The following is a 16930-nucleotide window of genomic DNA, read 5'->3' as shown; positions in this document are numbered from 1 at the left end:
AAACACACTTAACTCACTCCCACATATATCCTAGAAAATCAATTTCCACTTGATCACAACAAAATTGATATCCAATTTCTCAAATAATTGACCATGTTAAAACTTTGACATGTCTGTGGCTGCTGTGTTATCAGTGAAGTGCAGCAGATCAAAGTTATATCACCAAGCATGGCATATTAATTAAATTTTACTAAGCAGTTTTGACTTGATTACTGAGGAAAGTGTTTCTTTTTCTGCTGATATTTTTAAGAGGAGGAAAAGAGATAAAGTGCAGATATTTCAGTGGGCCTTTTTATTTAAATTCCTTTTCTACTGCAAAGTTCAGGCTATTTGTGTGCATCTGAGAAAACAAAATCTATAAACTAAAATTTCTCTGAGATCAGCTAAATGTGACTTAATGATAAAACAGGGCTTCCTTGGCAGCTCAGTGGTAAAGAATCCACCTGCCAATGCAAGAGTCACAGGTTGGATCCCTGATCGGGCAAGATCCCACATGCCTTGGAGCAACTAACCCTGTGGTCCACAACTATTAAGCCTGTGCTCTAAAACTCAGGAGTTGCAACTACTGAGCGCACATGCCACAACTACTGAGTCTACCTGCTCTAAAGCCTGTGCTCCGCAACAAGTGAAGTCACCACAATTAGAAGCCCATGCGCCACAATTAAGGAGTAGCCCTCACTTGCCACAATTAGAGAAAAACCTACGTAGCTATGATAACCCAGGATAGCCAAAAATAAAAAAAATAAAACTTACTGTCTCTATAATGTGCAAATAATGCCAGTGCGACTGCTAGATGAAGTTGTTTAAAAATATGAATATGAAGTTGCTTAAAAAGAAAAATGGGGGCTTTCCTGAGAGCTCAGTTGGTAAAGAATCTGCCTGCAATGTGGGAGATCCAGGTTTGATCCCTGGGTCGAGTCGGGAAGATCCTCTGGAGAAGGGAATGGCTACCCACTCCAGTATTCTTGGGCTTCGCTTGTGGCTCAGCTGGTAAAGAATCCTCCTACAATGTGGGAGACCTGGGTTGGATCCCTGGGTTGGGAAGATCCCCTGGAGAAGGAAAAGACTATCCACTCCAGTATTATGGCCTAGAGATTCAGTCCATGGGGTCTCAAAGAGTTGGACACAACTAAGCAACTTTCACTTTTTCACTTAAAAAAAACACATTATTGTCTGAAGTGATACTGGGATTATTTTGTGAATTACTTAATACTCTAATCCAAGTGAATGAAGAGAAGTTCAGTAACTTTATTCTTTGCATGAGTCATCTTCTGTCAACTTAAGCACATATCTGTATCTGTGAGTAGGGCTGGTCAGTGTGACACATTTAAATCATATGGACCATTTCAGTCATGTGATTCACATAAGTAATATTTGTAAATAATGCAATCATGTATAAAATAAAATTCCTAATATGTTTCACAGGAACAGGTTGGGAAGGTATTTTTGCATATTTGTTTTTTGACTCTTTAGTCTAAATCATTCACTGATAACAATGTATGCATTTTCAAAAGGGGTTCCAGACAATTAGAAAGCAATGTTTATTGCTTGAGTAATAGAGTGACTAACCTAAGAAATCTTTCTCCTTTACTTTTTGCCCACCATATTATTAATACATGTGCCAGTGTACATATTTGATCCTATCATACATATTATTTTATGTATTTTTTCCCCAAAGAATGGTACATCAGAGGTGCTATTCCATAGCATTGTGATAGCAGTATGTAGAATCCTACTTAATTATTTTAAAATTCAAATGATATTTCCCATTTGGACATAATACTTTTTGTTCAAACAATCCTTTGTTAATGAACACTCTGGTAGCTGTTTATTTTTTTCTCCTTTCTTTGTCATTGTGAATAATATGGTAACAGAGTCCTGGTACATATATCATTTTCAAGAAATAATAGTATTTTTGCTGAGGCCCTTGTGGACTTTTTTTTCCCCCCGAGTTTACTCCCTTAGCAATTTTGAAATACAAATAAACTGATTTGGCTCTTACTCCCTCCCCTCCACCAGAGTCTCTGAAGGAGAGCACTATAATAGGAGTAGGAACAAGACAAATAGGACTACAGGTACACAGAGAGAGCTGCACATTGCTGAAGGGTTATTCAGAAGGAGGAAGACCATTTTGTCACTTAACTTACAGCTCTTTAATATTATTGCATTTATTCTGTGACAGAAAAATAAAGTGTACATACAAATTCTCAAATAATGTATTTTTAAAGAATATTGCCATAAAATGCATAAAATGTGAACTACATGAGCTATAGAAATCCTTTTAATATCTGGAGAAATAGTTGTAGTCTTTAAGTGGCTATAGCATGACATAATAAAAACCACATAAAATGTGAAAACTGAGTCAAAATTTAAAATCCTCTGGGTTTTTGTTTTCACATGAAAATATAAGGAGGTAAGCAGAGTTGGACTATAAAGAAAGCTGAGCGCTAAAAAATTGATGCTTTTGAACTGTGCTGTTGGAGGAGACTCTTGAGAGTCCCTTGGACTGAAAGGAGATCAAACCAGTCAATCCTAAAGGAAATCAGTCCTGAATTCATTGGAAGGACTGATGATGAAGCTGAAACTCTAATACTTTGGCCACCTGATATGAAGAACTGACACATTTGAAAATACCCTGAAGGCAGGAGGGGAAGGGGATGACAGAGGATGAGATGGTTGGATGGCATCACTCACTCAATGGACATGGGTTTGATCAAGCTCTGGGAGGTGGTGATGGACAGGGAAGCCTGGCATGCTGCAGTCCATGGGGTCACAAAGATTCAGAAATGACTGAGTGACTGAACTGAACTGAATGATGCTGGTGCAAGGATTGTTTTATCTGGCATAGATTAAGCACTCAGCAAATATTTGTTTAACAGTAAACATCTAGAATGCTATCAGACAATGTGTCAAAAGAGTTAAGAATCCTAAAACCATATACTTATAAACTACTGGCTCTTCAGTTCAGTTCAGTCACTCTTTGCAGTCCCATGGACTGCATGCAGCATCCCAGGCCTCCCTGACCATCAACAATTCCCAGAGTTTACCCAAATTCATGTCCATTGAGTTGGTGATGCCATCCAACCATCTCATCCTCTGTTGTCCCCTTCTCCTCCAGTCTTCAATCTTTCCCAGCATCAGGGTCTTTTCGAATGAGTCAGTTCTTCGCATCAGGTGGCCAAAGTATTGGAGTTTCAGATATAACATCGGTCTTTCCAGTGAACTCTCAGGACTGATCTCCTTAGGATGGACTGGTTGGATCTCCTTGAAGTCCAAGGGACTCTCAAGAGTCTTCTCCAACACCACAGTTCAAAAGCATCAATTCTTCAGTGCTCAGCTTTCTTTATAGTCCAAATCTCACATCCATGCATGACCACTGGAAAAATCATAGCCTTGACTAGGTGGACCTTTATTGGCAAAGTATTGTCTCTGCTTTTTAATATGCTGTCTAGGTTAGTCATAAAATTCCTTCCAAGGAGTAAGCCTCTTTTAACTTTATGGCTGTAGTCAACATCTGCAGTGATTTTGGAGCCCCCCAAAATAAAGTCTGTCACTGTTTCCACTGTTTCCCTGTCTATTTGCCATGAAATGATGGGACCAGATGCCATGATCTTTGTTTTCTGAATGTTGAGCTTTAAGCCAACTTTTTCACTCCCCTCTTCACTTTCATCAAGAGGCTTTTTAGTTCCTCTTCACTTTCTGCCATAAGGGTGGTGTCATCTGCATATCTAGGGTTATTGATATTTCTCCCAGCAATCTTGATGGCAGCTTGTGCTTCATCCAGTCCAGCAATTCTCATGATGTACTCTACATATAAGTTAAATAAGCAGGGTGACAATATACAGCTTTGATGTACTCCTCTTCCTATTTGGAACCAGTCCGTTGTTCCATGTCTAGTTCTAACTGTTGTTTCCTGACCTGCATACAGGTTTCTCAAGAGGCAGTTCAGGTGATCTGGTATTCCCATCTCTTTCATAACTTTCCACAAACACAGTACAGCAATATAGATGTGATTTAGAATTCACAGTATCCAATATTTTTATCTAAATGTATTTTCTTACTGATTTATGAAAATAGAGAATTAAAAAAAAAAAAACTTCCAAATTATTGGCGCTATGCCCAAATAATGTACAAAGAAAGATGTATCTTTACCTAAAATTTTTATTATTTCCTCTCTATTAGTATTGTACTTCTTTCTCTACAATTCTTTGAGTTCATGAGAACCATGTAGCTGACTTTCTTTCACTATCCCAACACTTGTCTTCATTTGCTTCCTTTTGCAGCTTGGATCTCATGGTTTACTATTAATCGTTCTTGTCCCCATATCATACCCTCACTGCTCTCTTTCATTCTCCATCATAAACATGGTAAAACTCAACCCTTGTTTAAACTAAGAAATGACTTCTTCATTCCTGAAGAAAAGCTGCAGAAAATCAAATGGATAAGGCTGACTGGCTGTACTAAAAATTGTTGTACTGTTGTGTAGTCACTAAATCATGTCTGACTCTTTTGTGACCCCATGGACTGTAGCCAGCCAGGCTCATCTGTCTATCAGATTTGGACATGAGAGAGTGGAGTGAGTTGCCGTTTCTTTCTCCAGGGGTTCTTTCTGACCCAGGGATCCAACATGCGTCTTCTACATTTGTAGGCAGATTCTTTCCACTGAGCCACCTGGAAAGCCCATAATAAAAATTAGTGAATATTAACACTAAATAGAAGCTAACTCTGCCTAGAAAATATATTGTGTCACCCACTCATCTCCCCTTAAATCTATCCTCCCTGAAATTTAAAGACACTTACACCTTGGAAGAAAAGTTATGACCAACCTAGATAGCATATTCAAAAGCAGAGACATTACTTTGCCAACAAAGGTCCATCTAGTCAGGGCTATGGTTTTTCCAGGGGTCATGTATGAATGTAAGAGTTGGACTGTGAAGAACGCTGAGCACCAAAGAATTGATGCTTTTGAAGTGTGGTTTTGGAGAAGACTCTTGAGAGTCCCTTGCACTACAAGGAGATCCAACCAGTCCATTCTAAAGGAGAACAGTCCTGGGTGTTCATTGGAAGGACTGAACTAAAGCTGAAACTCCAGTACTTTGGCCACCTCATGCAAAGAGTTGACTCATTGGAAAAGACCCTGATGCTGGGAGGTATTGGGGGCAGGAGGAGAAGGGGACGACAGAGGATGAGATGGCTGGATGGCATCACCGACTAGATGGATGTGAGTCTGAGTGAACTCCGGGAGTTGATGATGGACAGGGAGGCCTGGCGTGCTGCGATTCATGGCGTCACAAAGAGTTGGACACAACTGAGCGACTGAACTGAACTGAACCTCTTATATATTGACAAATCAGGGGATACAAATGGGAATTTCTCTCCATCTCACCTTTACCTATCTTTTTCCTATTCATCTCATAGTAGTCCTTTTCCTGTACAAGATAAAGGTCTTCCTTTAAAGTTGAAAGTCTTGCTAGTTCCTAAAGTGTGGTCCAAGAATCAATAGCAATAATGTTACATGGGTTATAATTCCATTTCGGAAAGTTGATTCATATCAGTCTTGTATTAACATAATTAGTATATTTTAAGCTACTGCAAAACACCATGGGGATTCTGCTGAATAAAAATACAAGACCACTGTCTTTGAAGTTGTCAAGCTTAAAGAATAAATAACAATTAAAAACAAATTAAAAGAAAACTTGCAACTAGTGATTTATGGCTTAGTTTCTTTGTATTTTAAACTATAAGAATGTACAGAATCATTTCTAATAGCATGGGCCTTTAGACTTTCCTGATCTTAAGTCCTGGAATTCTGAAAGACTAAAAATGCTTACTCCTTGGAAGAAAAGTTATGACCAACCTAGATAGCATATTCAAAAGCAGAGACATTACTTTGCCAACAAAGGTCCGTCTAGTCAAGGCTATGGTTTTTCCAGTGGTCATGTATGGATGTGAGAGTTGGACTGTGAAGCAAGCTGACTGCCAAAGAATTGATGCTTTTGAACTGTGATGTTGGAGAAGACTCTTGAGAGTCCCTTGGACTCCAAGGAGATCCAACCAGTCCATTCTAAAGGAGATCAGCCCTGGTTGTTCTTTGGAAGGAATAATGCTAAAGCTGAAACTCCAGTGCTTTGGCCACCTCCCGTGAAGAGTTGACTCATTGGAAAAGACTCTGATGCTGGGAGGGATTGGGGACAGGAGGAAAAGGAGATGACAGAGGATGAGATGGCTGGATGGCATCACTGACTCGATGGACATGAGTTTGAGTGAACTCCAGGAGTTGGTGATGGACAGGGAGGCCTGGCATGCTGTGATGCATGGGGTTGCAAAGAGTCGGACATGACTGAGCGATTGAACTGAACTGAACTGAAAAATGTGGCACACAAAAGTTACTGATTTAAGATGTAAGCTCCAGGAAGACAGGTGCTTTTGTGTTTCATTTGTTGCTGTATTTACACAACTTAGAACAGTGTCTTGTGCATTATTAGCATTATGCAGCTTCAAATGAAACTCTGTGAGAGATAGTTTCAATAAAAACAAATGAAAAAAAAGTACAATTTTCTGTGGTATCTTTAGCTTAAGAAATAGGGGGTTGAGGGAGATCCCTTCTATTTATGCCCTTATGTCTCTCCTTTAGTAAAGAGAGAATGAAAAGTTTTCCAACATTTTGACCCACCTATATATTGCTAGGACACCAAGGGAGAAGTAATGATTTTTTTTTTTCTTCTAATTATTGGACATGTTCTTGGCCCTCTCTCTACTCAGTTGGGTTTTTGAGTGGAAGGTCAATAGTTGTGCACTGACAAGATGTATTGACTTCAGCTCTCTGCTAATTCATTTCTTGTTTTCCACTGAATGTGCACAAGCCCAAGGGCTGTGAGTTCTTACAGTTCCTGTTTTCCTGTAAAAGGCATACTAGATAGGATTTCTTTCCACAGGGTAACCTTTTTCTGCTTCACATGGGTGGGTAGAATGAGGCTGACTCAGATTCCTGAATGTATTCACTGTAGTGAAAGTGGACTATGCAGTATTACTTCATCCAGAATATTTCAGAGAGCTCTGCATATTGACTCTTTACTCGATGCTATTAATTTACAGATATTTCAATTTTTATTGGGCTTTGCATTTGAATCTCCCAACAGTTAGAGTCAGAAGGGAAGAAGAATTCATGATGAATTACCAAAGCTTACAAGAAGTTTTATTATATCTGAGGCCTCCTTTTAGGGTCATAGCCATTAGACAGATGCACTATATTTTTATCTATTAGTACACTGGCAATATTCAAGTTACTATATGGATTTTCTTTCTAACTTAAAAATGTAGAGATTTCTTCTCTTTTGAATGAGGAAGAAGACTGTCACAAATGCATTGCTCTTAAGGATGTTTTTTCCCTCACAAAGATTCCTACATTATGCCCTTCTCTGAAGACATACAGCAAGCAAAACTCTATGATCACTTATAGCATCAATTGGAGAGATGAAGTTATGTAACTGATTTCTATTCTCAGCTACATCACAGTATTCTCATTTCATTGGCTTCACTGATACTGGTCATTGTTGGTTTTAACATTTAATAGGATTTTTAAATGAAGCAGAAAGAAATTAAGTGCTGGAAATTAAAAAAAAAAAAAGTATGAAAGTAGCAAGTTAAAATCCAAGGCTAGTCTTTGTATTCTACAACATGAGTTCTAATAAGCAGGAAATAATGTTTAAATAACATCAAGGAAATATTTACAAGCATATGCATAGTAGCTAGTTTTAGGTGGAATTAACAAATATAGACTATTCTTTTTATGTTAAGATTACAACAAACAATCCTTCTTTAAATAAGAATCACTAGTATCCTTTGCAATGGGTATATAAGAAAAAATGAATACCTTTAAGTTGTCTGTTATTTTGAAGTGACAGAGTTGACAATACACAGTCTAGTGTTTCCCATATAACTATGTCATCAAGTAAGGATGACTTATTAGTCATGAATTTCCTGCAACAGAGAGGAAAAATGCATAAATCAGAGATTGAATCAATGAAGTAAATCAAAGTAATGTTTCCTTTATATTATCAAGGTGTGTTGACAATCCTAGAAACTTACACTTAAGAGTATGTACATAAGAAGAGCTCCAACAAAATGAATAATGGAGATAGCCAGAAACAGGATTAGTGATTAACGATGACTCAGTGACTTTAATAAACAAACCATGTAATTTCAAGTTTGTGACAATTGGTAAAGGTCTTGTGGTCCAACAAGCATATGCCCTGTGCAGGTTGACAGGATTTAAGACAGGCAAGGGAATAACTATAATAAAGCCTCATCACTTGGCATATAATCAAAGTAAACATGAAGCAAGTTCATTAAATTTCTCTGCTCCCAATCTATACATAGCAGAGAGCAAACGCCCAATCTAGAAATAAACAACTTTTTCTTACTGTGGATCAAAATGGGAAACTTAAACAAGCAATAATGAAAACACCAACAATGGCCATAGCAGAGAAAAAAATCTGACAAGTGACATAAAAATAACCATTAATAACAAAAATCCACATGTGTTTAGTAAGTTAGCAGTAGAAGAGACAGTTATGGGGATGTCAGAAAAATCATATAATTTATATCGATGCTGCATATATAGTTGTAAATAAGAGCAGATCCTAGATATGCATGCTATCTTGTATATATGTCTGTATAATTTTCTTGAAGACACTACTGCCTTTGGGATATTGAAGAGTTTGGCAATAGATAGAGGCTGAGGCAAATAGGAACTGATTTTTTAAAAGAGAAATCACCAAGATAGACCAACACTGACAAACACTAAGATAATCACCCACAAACTTGTGCTTCCAGTTTTCAGACATTATTTCTTGGCTTGACTGTGAGGCATGACAGCAAGACAAGCTTTGTTATAGTGGACACTCTAGATATTATGGTCTAGTTTTTCTCAACGATAGTAGTAATAAGCATGGGCTTTGAGTTTTGAAAGGGTAGCTGCCATCAAGTGAGGAAAAAGAGTTTCAGGGAGAAATAAACCGCTTCAATAAAACATTACTCAGCTGATGAAACTCACTTTCCAAGTTGAAGAAGCATTAGTTATTTTGTGCAAAGCACCCATTTTTGCATTTTCTCATTTTTCTTTTTTTAACCTTGGCTACAACTTTATTGGGGGAACTACCTCTCTGTCAGTGTATATGGTGTTACTGACTGTGAATCAAAATACTCTTATACCTTATGCCTTAATCTAGGACTGGAATGGTGTATATGGTGTATATGGAAACCTGATGAAAGCTTGTTAGATATGCAGAATCTTAGGCACCACTCTACCTTCATTAAATTAAAATCTACATTTTAACAAGATTCCTAGTTGATTCACATGTACATTAGAATTGAGAAACACTATTCTAAACTAGGTCAATAACACATCCTATTTCCTAAATTTTAAAACAAATTCTTCCCTCATAGCTCAGTCAGTACAGAATCTGCCTGCAATACAGGAGACCCAGGTTTAATCCATGGATCAGGAAGACTCCCTGGAGAAGGAAATGGCTATCCATTCCAGTATTCTTGCCTGAAGAATTACATGGACAGAGGAGCCCAGCAGGTCACAGTCCATGGGGTCATAAGAGTTGGACAAAGCTTAGTGACTAAACCACTACCACCAAAACAAATGCTAGGAAGTTGATGCTGAGATTCACTCTTTAGAGCTGTGTGAGTTTGCTTCAACTTTAGTCATTATCTGTCATCTATATTTCTACCTACCTGTCTAGCTGTTGTGACCATTTTCCAGAAGTAAGATGAAGCTCCACCCAAAATTTTTCTCAGATTTTGAGATTCGTGATGCCACACATACATCCCAAGAGGATATGGAAAGATTATTTGTCACATGATAAAACTTTCCTGGAAGAGCAGGTCAGCTCCAAACCAAGTTTAAACGTGGCCTGAGATCTTAGGGAAAAAAATAGTGGCTTGGGGGTTTTATTCTGTGGTCAGTGGGTGGATCATGATGAGGGTTCCCATGCAAGCAAAGGGATTGCTGTGGCTTGAACCTCTCATGAGGACTAAAGGAGAGAACATCAATGATTTTTTAAAAATCACATTTTTTATCATTGTTTTTCTTAGCAGATGTGGAGTACAAGGGGGAAAAGTAGAGTTGAGCCTTAAAAGCTCCATCAAAAAATAGTCAGGGACACTGCTGATTTTTAGTGACTGAAATTTCCCACTTTTCATTTAATTGAATTTGAAGTTGTTTAAGTAGATTTTGAGGGGTATGTATGCAGGCAGCCACCTAATACTGGTAAGAGAGGTGAACATTCTGTCGACTGTGTGCTGCATAATCCCAGCATTGTGCAGTCTCATTCTGGGAAATGAAGTGGTTGCTTTGGTCACTATTAATGATATCTAGGACTCTGGAATGGAGAAAGAGTGTCATGAGGAGACCTTGTATTGTAGCTTTTGTGGATTTAGAGACATGCATAACCTTGATTTTATACTTTGGGTGCTAGTAAGGTCAGAGATTCCTAGAGGGTTTTTTTTTTTTTTTTTTTTTAATCACAAAACACAACCTTCAGTTCAGTTTAGTTCAGTTCAGTCACTCAGTCGTGTCCAACTCTTTGCGACCCCATAAATCACAGGCAACCTTAGATAAGCAATTATCATTGCTGCCATTGGCTTGATCAAGCAGCCAGACCAATTGCAGGGGCTCAAGAGTTTGTAAAAAGGTACAGATGTGAACATTGTGGGCCAGGGATTCCAGAACTAAGATGGCTGCCTGAAGTTCAGTCAGTTGTGCTGAACTTTGATTCCTGTCCTTCATCAGCGTATCCTAGATAAGGGATGAAAAGGAAAAACATTCCACTGAGCCCCCAATACATCTGATGGTGGCCATTTTATAAAGGGAGGGCTTTCATTATTGTTTACTCTATTGATCCCAAGATGCTTAGAAGCCAAGGAGTCTGGGAGAGGAATAGTCTCCTCTAGTGCTGTGACATCCGACATCCCAAGTGACAGAGACAAGTCCTTTCGGAGGTGGGATATACCAGAGTGTCTAAGTCTGGGTCTATCTCTCGACATTCTTGGGTGTCTGAGGGGGTCAGGGTGTCAAGTCTTGGGTGTCAAGCTTATAGGGTGCTGCTTCCATGAGCCAAGGCGTAATGAGCACCTGGGTATGGAGGGTCACAGGCTAGGACCTGTGAGAACCTCTGTTTCCAAGAAACCCAGCCAGCAATTTTCACTTTAATGGCATATAATGCAGAGCTGAGGGGAGCTGTTTCATGTGTCAGAAACTTAAGAACCACTTATGGGCATCACAGATATTCTGAAACTTCAGAAGTATGAAAGGAGTTTGCTAAGACCTTTACAGTGAAACAGTCTCTTGGGGACACCTGTGGGGATGCTTGTTGGACAGACATAGAGTATTTTATTAGAAAGAATAAATGAGCCAGAAGTAGCCAGTTTGCAAATACATGATAAATGGACTAAAGTAAAAAGTGTAAATAAGAAATAAATTTCATCTTGAAACTTAAAAGTTGTTGTGGGAGCTGCGAGGATCAATAGCTGTTTTGATAGTGTCAGGACTGGAGTGGCCCTCGGTTTACCAATAATTTTCAAAAAGTTAAGTGAGAGGGCATATAGCCTTGCACTATGGGTGGCAGTGGGAGAGTGTACCCTTTTTTTGAGTTCTTCTGTGAATATTTTATATCCTAGATAAGTGTGTCAAATGAGTTTCATTGGAGCAGATATTATTAAATTGATGTTATACCTGTATTCTTGGAGTGAGTTAGATATGGTTAAAGTTTTGCCAGCAAAGACTGTGTACAATGCCTTTCTCTTGAGTTATTTCATGGGCAGCCTGGTAAAGATGTATTATCTCCATTCAAAAGTGAAGGCAAACTACATTTGAGAGGCTACTGAAATAGGTGATGAACAAAACATATTAGCCAAGTCTATAGTAGTGAAGTATTTATCAGTTCATGATTGGATGGAGTCAGTGATTTCAATAATATTGAGCATGGGGCCTTAATGGATGGGGGCATTAAGGTAGCAGTAATTTAGCATGAGGGTTGAATTCAGCATGTCATGTTTTCCAAGTTTAAGAAAACTTTAAATTGGACAGTTAAATGGAGAAGCAATGGGGGCAATAACCCATTTTCTGAATAGGTCTTGTATACTGTGTTTCAATTTTTAAAGTCTCTGTTTAATTTCCATTGGGTCATCTTAACTATTTTAAATTTTAAAGGTTGGGAGTGGGGAAGATCTATCAAATTTATATTTGGTCAAATAAACTTCTAAGTTCAGTTCAGTTCAGTTCACTTGCTTAGTTGTGTCCGAATCTGTGGACCCCATGAATCGCAGCACGCCAGGCCACCCTGTCCATCACCAATTCCCAGAGTTCACTCAAACTCATGTCCATCGAGTCGGTGATGCCATCCAGCCATCTCATCCTCTGTCGTCCCCTTCTCCTCCTGACCCCAACCCCTCCCAGCATCAGGGTCTTTTCCAATGAGTCAACTCTTCGCTTGAGGTGGCCAAAGTACTGGAGTTTCAGCTTTAGCATCAGTCCTTCCAATGAATACCCAGGACTGATCTCCTTTAGAATGGACTGGTTGGATCTCCTTGCAGTCCAAGGTACTCAAGAGTCTTGTCCAACACCACAGTTCAAAAGCATCAATTCTTTGGCGCTCAGCTTTCTTCACAGTCCAACTTTCACATCCATACATGACTACTGGAAAAACCATAGCCTTGACTAGACGGACCTTTGTTGGCAAAGTAATGTCTCAGCTTTTGAATATGCTATCTAGGTTGGTCTTAACTTTCCTTCCAAGGAGAAAGCGTCTTTTAATTTCATGGCTGCAATCACCATCTGCATTGATTTTGGAGCCCCCCAAAATAAAGTCTGACACTGTTTCCACTGTTTCCCCATCTATTTCCCATGAAGTGACAGGACCAGATGCCATGATCTTTGTTTTCTGAATGTTGAGCTTTAAGCCAACTTTTTCACTCTTTCACTTTCATCAAGACGCTCTTTAGTTCCTCTTCACTTTCTGCTATAAGGGTGGTGTCATCTCCATATCTGAGGTTATTGATATTTCTCCTGCAATCTTGATTCCAGGTTGTGCTTCTTCCAGCCCAGTGTTTCTCATGATGTACTCTGCAAACTCCTAAGTACTAAATACTTAATTTAACTTTAATTCATTATTTATTAGATCAGTGTTCTGTGACCCTTATGAGATATTTTAGGGCAATAAGTTTATGACCATTAGGAATTTAGGACAGGTTTAGTTCTGGATAAAGTGAAGCACACTTGTTTTAAGTTCAGTAACTCCCTTAAAACTGTATAGGATGCCTTGTTTAAATTCAGTGGGATCCCCAGGTATAACTGCAAGTTGAGCCCCAAAGTTGATTAAGTTCGTTGAAGTGTGTCAGTTGATTCATTTCTGCTGAAACTGTTGGTTGCTTCAGTCATGTCCAACTCTTTGAGACCCTATGGACTGTAGCCCACCCACCAGGCTCCTCAGTCTATAGAATTCTCCAGGCAAGAATACTGGAGTGGGTAGCCATTTCCTCCTCCAGGAGATCTTCCTAACCTGGGGATAGAATCCAGGTCTTCCACATGCAGGCAGTTTTACCGGCTGGGCCACCAGGAAAACCCCTTTCTGCTAAAGTAGAAAGGAATTGAGAACTTATGTAGAAGCAGCACAAAAGCTATTTAGAACCATCTTATCATCTTTTTGTTTTATAAATTATTACAGTAGATTTTTAATTTCCAGTTGTGTAGAATTGTGGACATTTGTTTCAATTTTTTAAATTTCCTCCTTATGTGTCTCTTTGGGCTGCCATCATAAATGCCATAGACTGAGTAGGGAGCTGAAATGACAGATTCGTTTTCTGACTGTTCTGGAGACTGGATGCTCTCTCTCAGGATGCCAATATGCTCAGATTCAGTGAGAGCCCTCTTTTAGGCTTGCAGATGACTGCCTTCTCACAGGGTGTTCACGTGGCCCATCTTCAGTGTGTGCTCCTGGAGAGACATATATCTTTCTCTATTTCCTCTTTTTATAAAACTACTGATAACTACTGGATTAGAACCCAGGTTTAGGACCTCGTGGGCAATCATGTTGGAGGTAAGTCTTCAGCATATCAATTCTCAGGGAACATAATTCAGTTCATAGCACCCTGCATCCTGTATTCATTTATCTTTTTCCCCTTTCCTCCTTCCTTTTCTTTCTTTTCCTTTCCTTTTCTTTTTTGGATGATTAGTTGTAGGAGGCAGAGAAATTGGTAGGAGACTGAGGGAGAGATATCTGGACTTTTGCTACTTTGGAAATGTAAGAATATGTGAGATATATAACTCTATGTTTATATTTCACATGTGAAGTTCAGAGATTAAACCACATAAATGTGTGCCTTATTCTCCCTTCCACGGTAGAAATTCTAAAAAGAGGGTCAGTATGTAACTAGATTCCCTTATTAGGCATTAAAAATACTTATTGGAAAAGTGAAACTATAAATTCTAAATTAAAAAAAAGATTTAGGAAATCAGTTCTGAATTTCCTGTTTATCATTGTCATTTAGATCTTTCCAATCTCATAAGAGGGTCTTCTCATATGACTCAGCAGGTAAAGAATTACTTACCAGTGCAGGAGACACAGGAGATGCAAGTTCGACCCCTGGGTCAAGAAGATCCCCTGGAGGAGGAAATGGCAACCCACTCCAGTACTTTTGCCTAGATAATTCCATGAACAGGACTTTTTCTTTGAGAAAGTCCTGATTCTCAGTTATGATTCTCGGCTCCTCACATTCACATTTACCTTTCTCTGCAGCCATCTAACTTTGTTTCTCCCATTTTCAAAGGGTAGAAAAATGTCCATTTGCTTGTTAAGTACTTCACCTCTACACAGACACTATCTTCTTTAGTGTCCTCAGCAATGATGCTCCAACAATGACCACTATTCTTTCCTTTGTTCATCATTTCTTTCTCATTTGAAGTTTCTTCTCAGCAAATAAACATATTTAATTACTTACCCCTTAAAAATAAAATAAAAAATGATATTCTAATTCCACTTACCTCTCTATATATTGTCTATTTTAACCAATAGGTCAGTTCACTTACATTAATATTCTTCTTCTTTCAGCCATGTGGTAAGATTGATAATGACATTTTTTGAGCCTTACACTATGAGCCAGCTCAAAGTTCTCCATTTTTCTGTACACTTTTCATTTATCCAGGAGGCAGATGTTGGTCAGACTAGGTCCCTGAGTGATCATAATGTTGAGTAGATAACCTTGGTGACTTGAAATGAAAATACTGTGGTATAAGTAGGAAATACGTCTTTATTTTAAGCTCTGAAATTGTGGGTTTTCTCTTTACCAAAGCATAATTTCTCTTATCTGCATTAATATAGAAACTGAGTCCTAGAATTTGGGTGCTAACATAACAAAAACTTAAAATATAGGATAATGTCTTACTATCCATGTGGTAAACAAAGAGAAAAATGCTATTTAAAGCTTAAAAAATAGTGATACACATTAGTCACTAAACTTTTAGTAAAATATTGTTGGTTATAATTAGAAAGCAGGCCATGCTAGTTGTGGATGTGAGTGTTGATGAAGGAAGTAGAAAAACTGGAGGCGGTGGTGTATATTCAATATATTTTACAAGCCATTACAAAAATAGCAGGATCTCAAAATAAATCGGCCAGTTTTCAAGAATGAATAAAATGGAATAAACCATTTCCAGAATATGAAGTCTTGTGATATTAAAAAGACAACTGTTTTTAGACCCTAAACAGTAGGGGGAGGAAAGTGAGGAAAGTTTCAAGGATTAAATAAAATGTTGATTTAAACTGAGTCTTGCACGTAAAAATAAAGTGAATAATTTTCAACAATTTAAGTTGCCTGAGAACAAATGTCAAATTAAGGAAGTGACCATGAAAGTCATACTCAAAACCACCCTGATTAAGATACAGATAATGACATCCGATAAATATTTTTAAATGGGCAACACGCCTCAGAAAACAGAGACTGTGTACTTGCCTACCTCAGCAATTTAATCTCCAAGTATTTGTTAAGTCAAAGTATTGAGAGACAGAGAGAGACTAAGAAAGGGAGAGAGACTAAGAGAGAGAGAGAAATATACTATGTATGAGATTTGTGTCATGCAAAGAAATGTGCTTATGAATACTGAGATATAAAGATAAATCTGACTGGAATCAAACTGGTAAAAACCAACTAGATTTTTAAAAAGAAAGTACTGTCAGAAAAACAAAAAGCAGAAAACAAAACCAACTAGGCCCAGGGAATATTGTTGCCATTTGAGACTTGAAATGACACTTAGCCTCAACTATCTATAGAGAGATAATAATCTGAGAACTATTTGTAGTGTCTAAGGAGAACATTGGTCCATGATGTCCATTTCAAATGTGGCAAAGGAAGATAGAAGAAAAGAATATGGTTTCTGATTTGTGTTGCAGTTCTTCTGTTTTCTAAAAATAAGTATTTATTGTAATTATCCAGACCCTGTTCTTCCAAATATTTATTGAGGTGTGTTTGGGGGAACAAATAACGTGTCTTTCTAAATTCAGAGATCTCCAAGACTAGAATAGCCACAGCTATGATTTATCTAAAATCTCTTTATCTGTCATTCTAGGAAAAAGACCTTTTCACTGAGAAAACTGGTACTTTTAGGTTGATGCCATGACTGAAAGGGTTTTATGGCTGAGGTAAGTAAACTTGGATTCAGGAAGGAGAGTGAACAGAGTATTTGGTGACCAGAATAAATTGTAGTAGTATTTGCACTTTTTATAAATATTTCTGTCTTTTTCATTCTGATAGAAAAATAAATTTTACTTCCACAAACACAGGAATTACCATGTAACTTGCTTGGTTATGATATGAGGACAGAAATCTTCAAAATTCAGTGTACAGTTTTCTGTTTCTTCTCCCTCCC

The sequence above is a fragment of the Capricornis sumatraensis genome, chromosome 7 (genome assembly GCF_032405125.1).
Source record: "Capricornis sumatraensis isolate serow.1 chromosome 7, serow.2, whole genome shotgun sequence".
Taxonomy (NCBI): domain Eukaryota; kingdom Metazoa; phylum Chordata; class Mammalia; order Artiodactyla; family Bovidae; genus Capricornis; species Capricornis sumatraensis.
The sequence above is the reverse complement of the archived record's forward strand: the minus strand, read 5'-3'. Positions refer to the sequence as shown.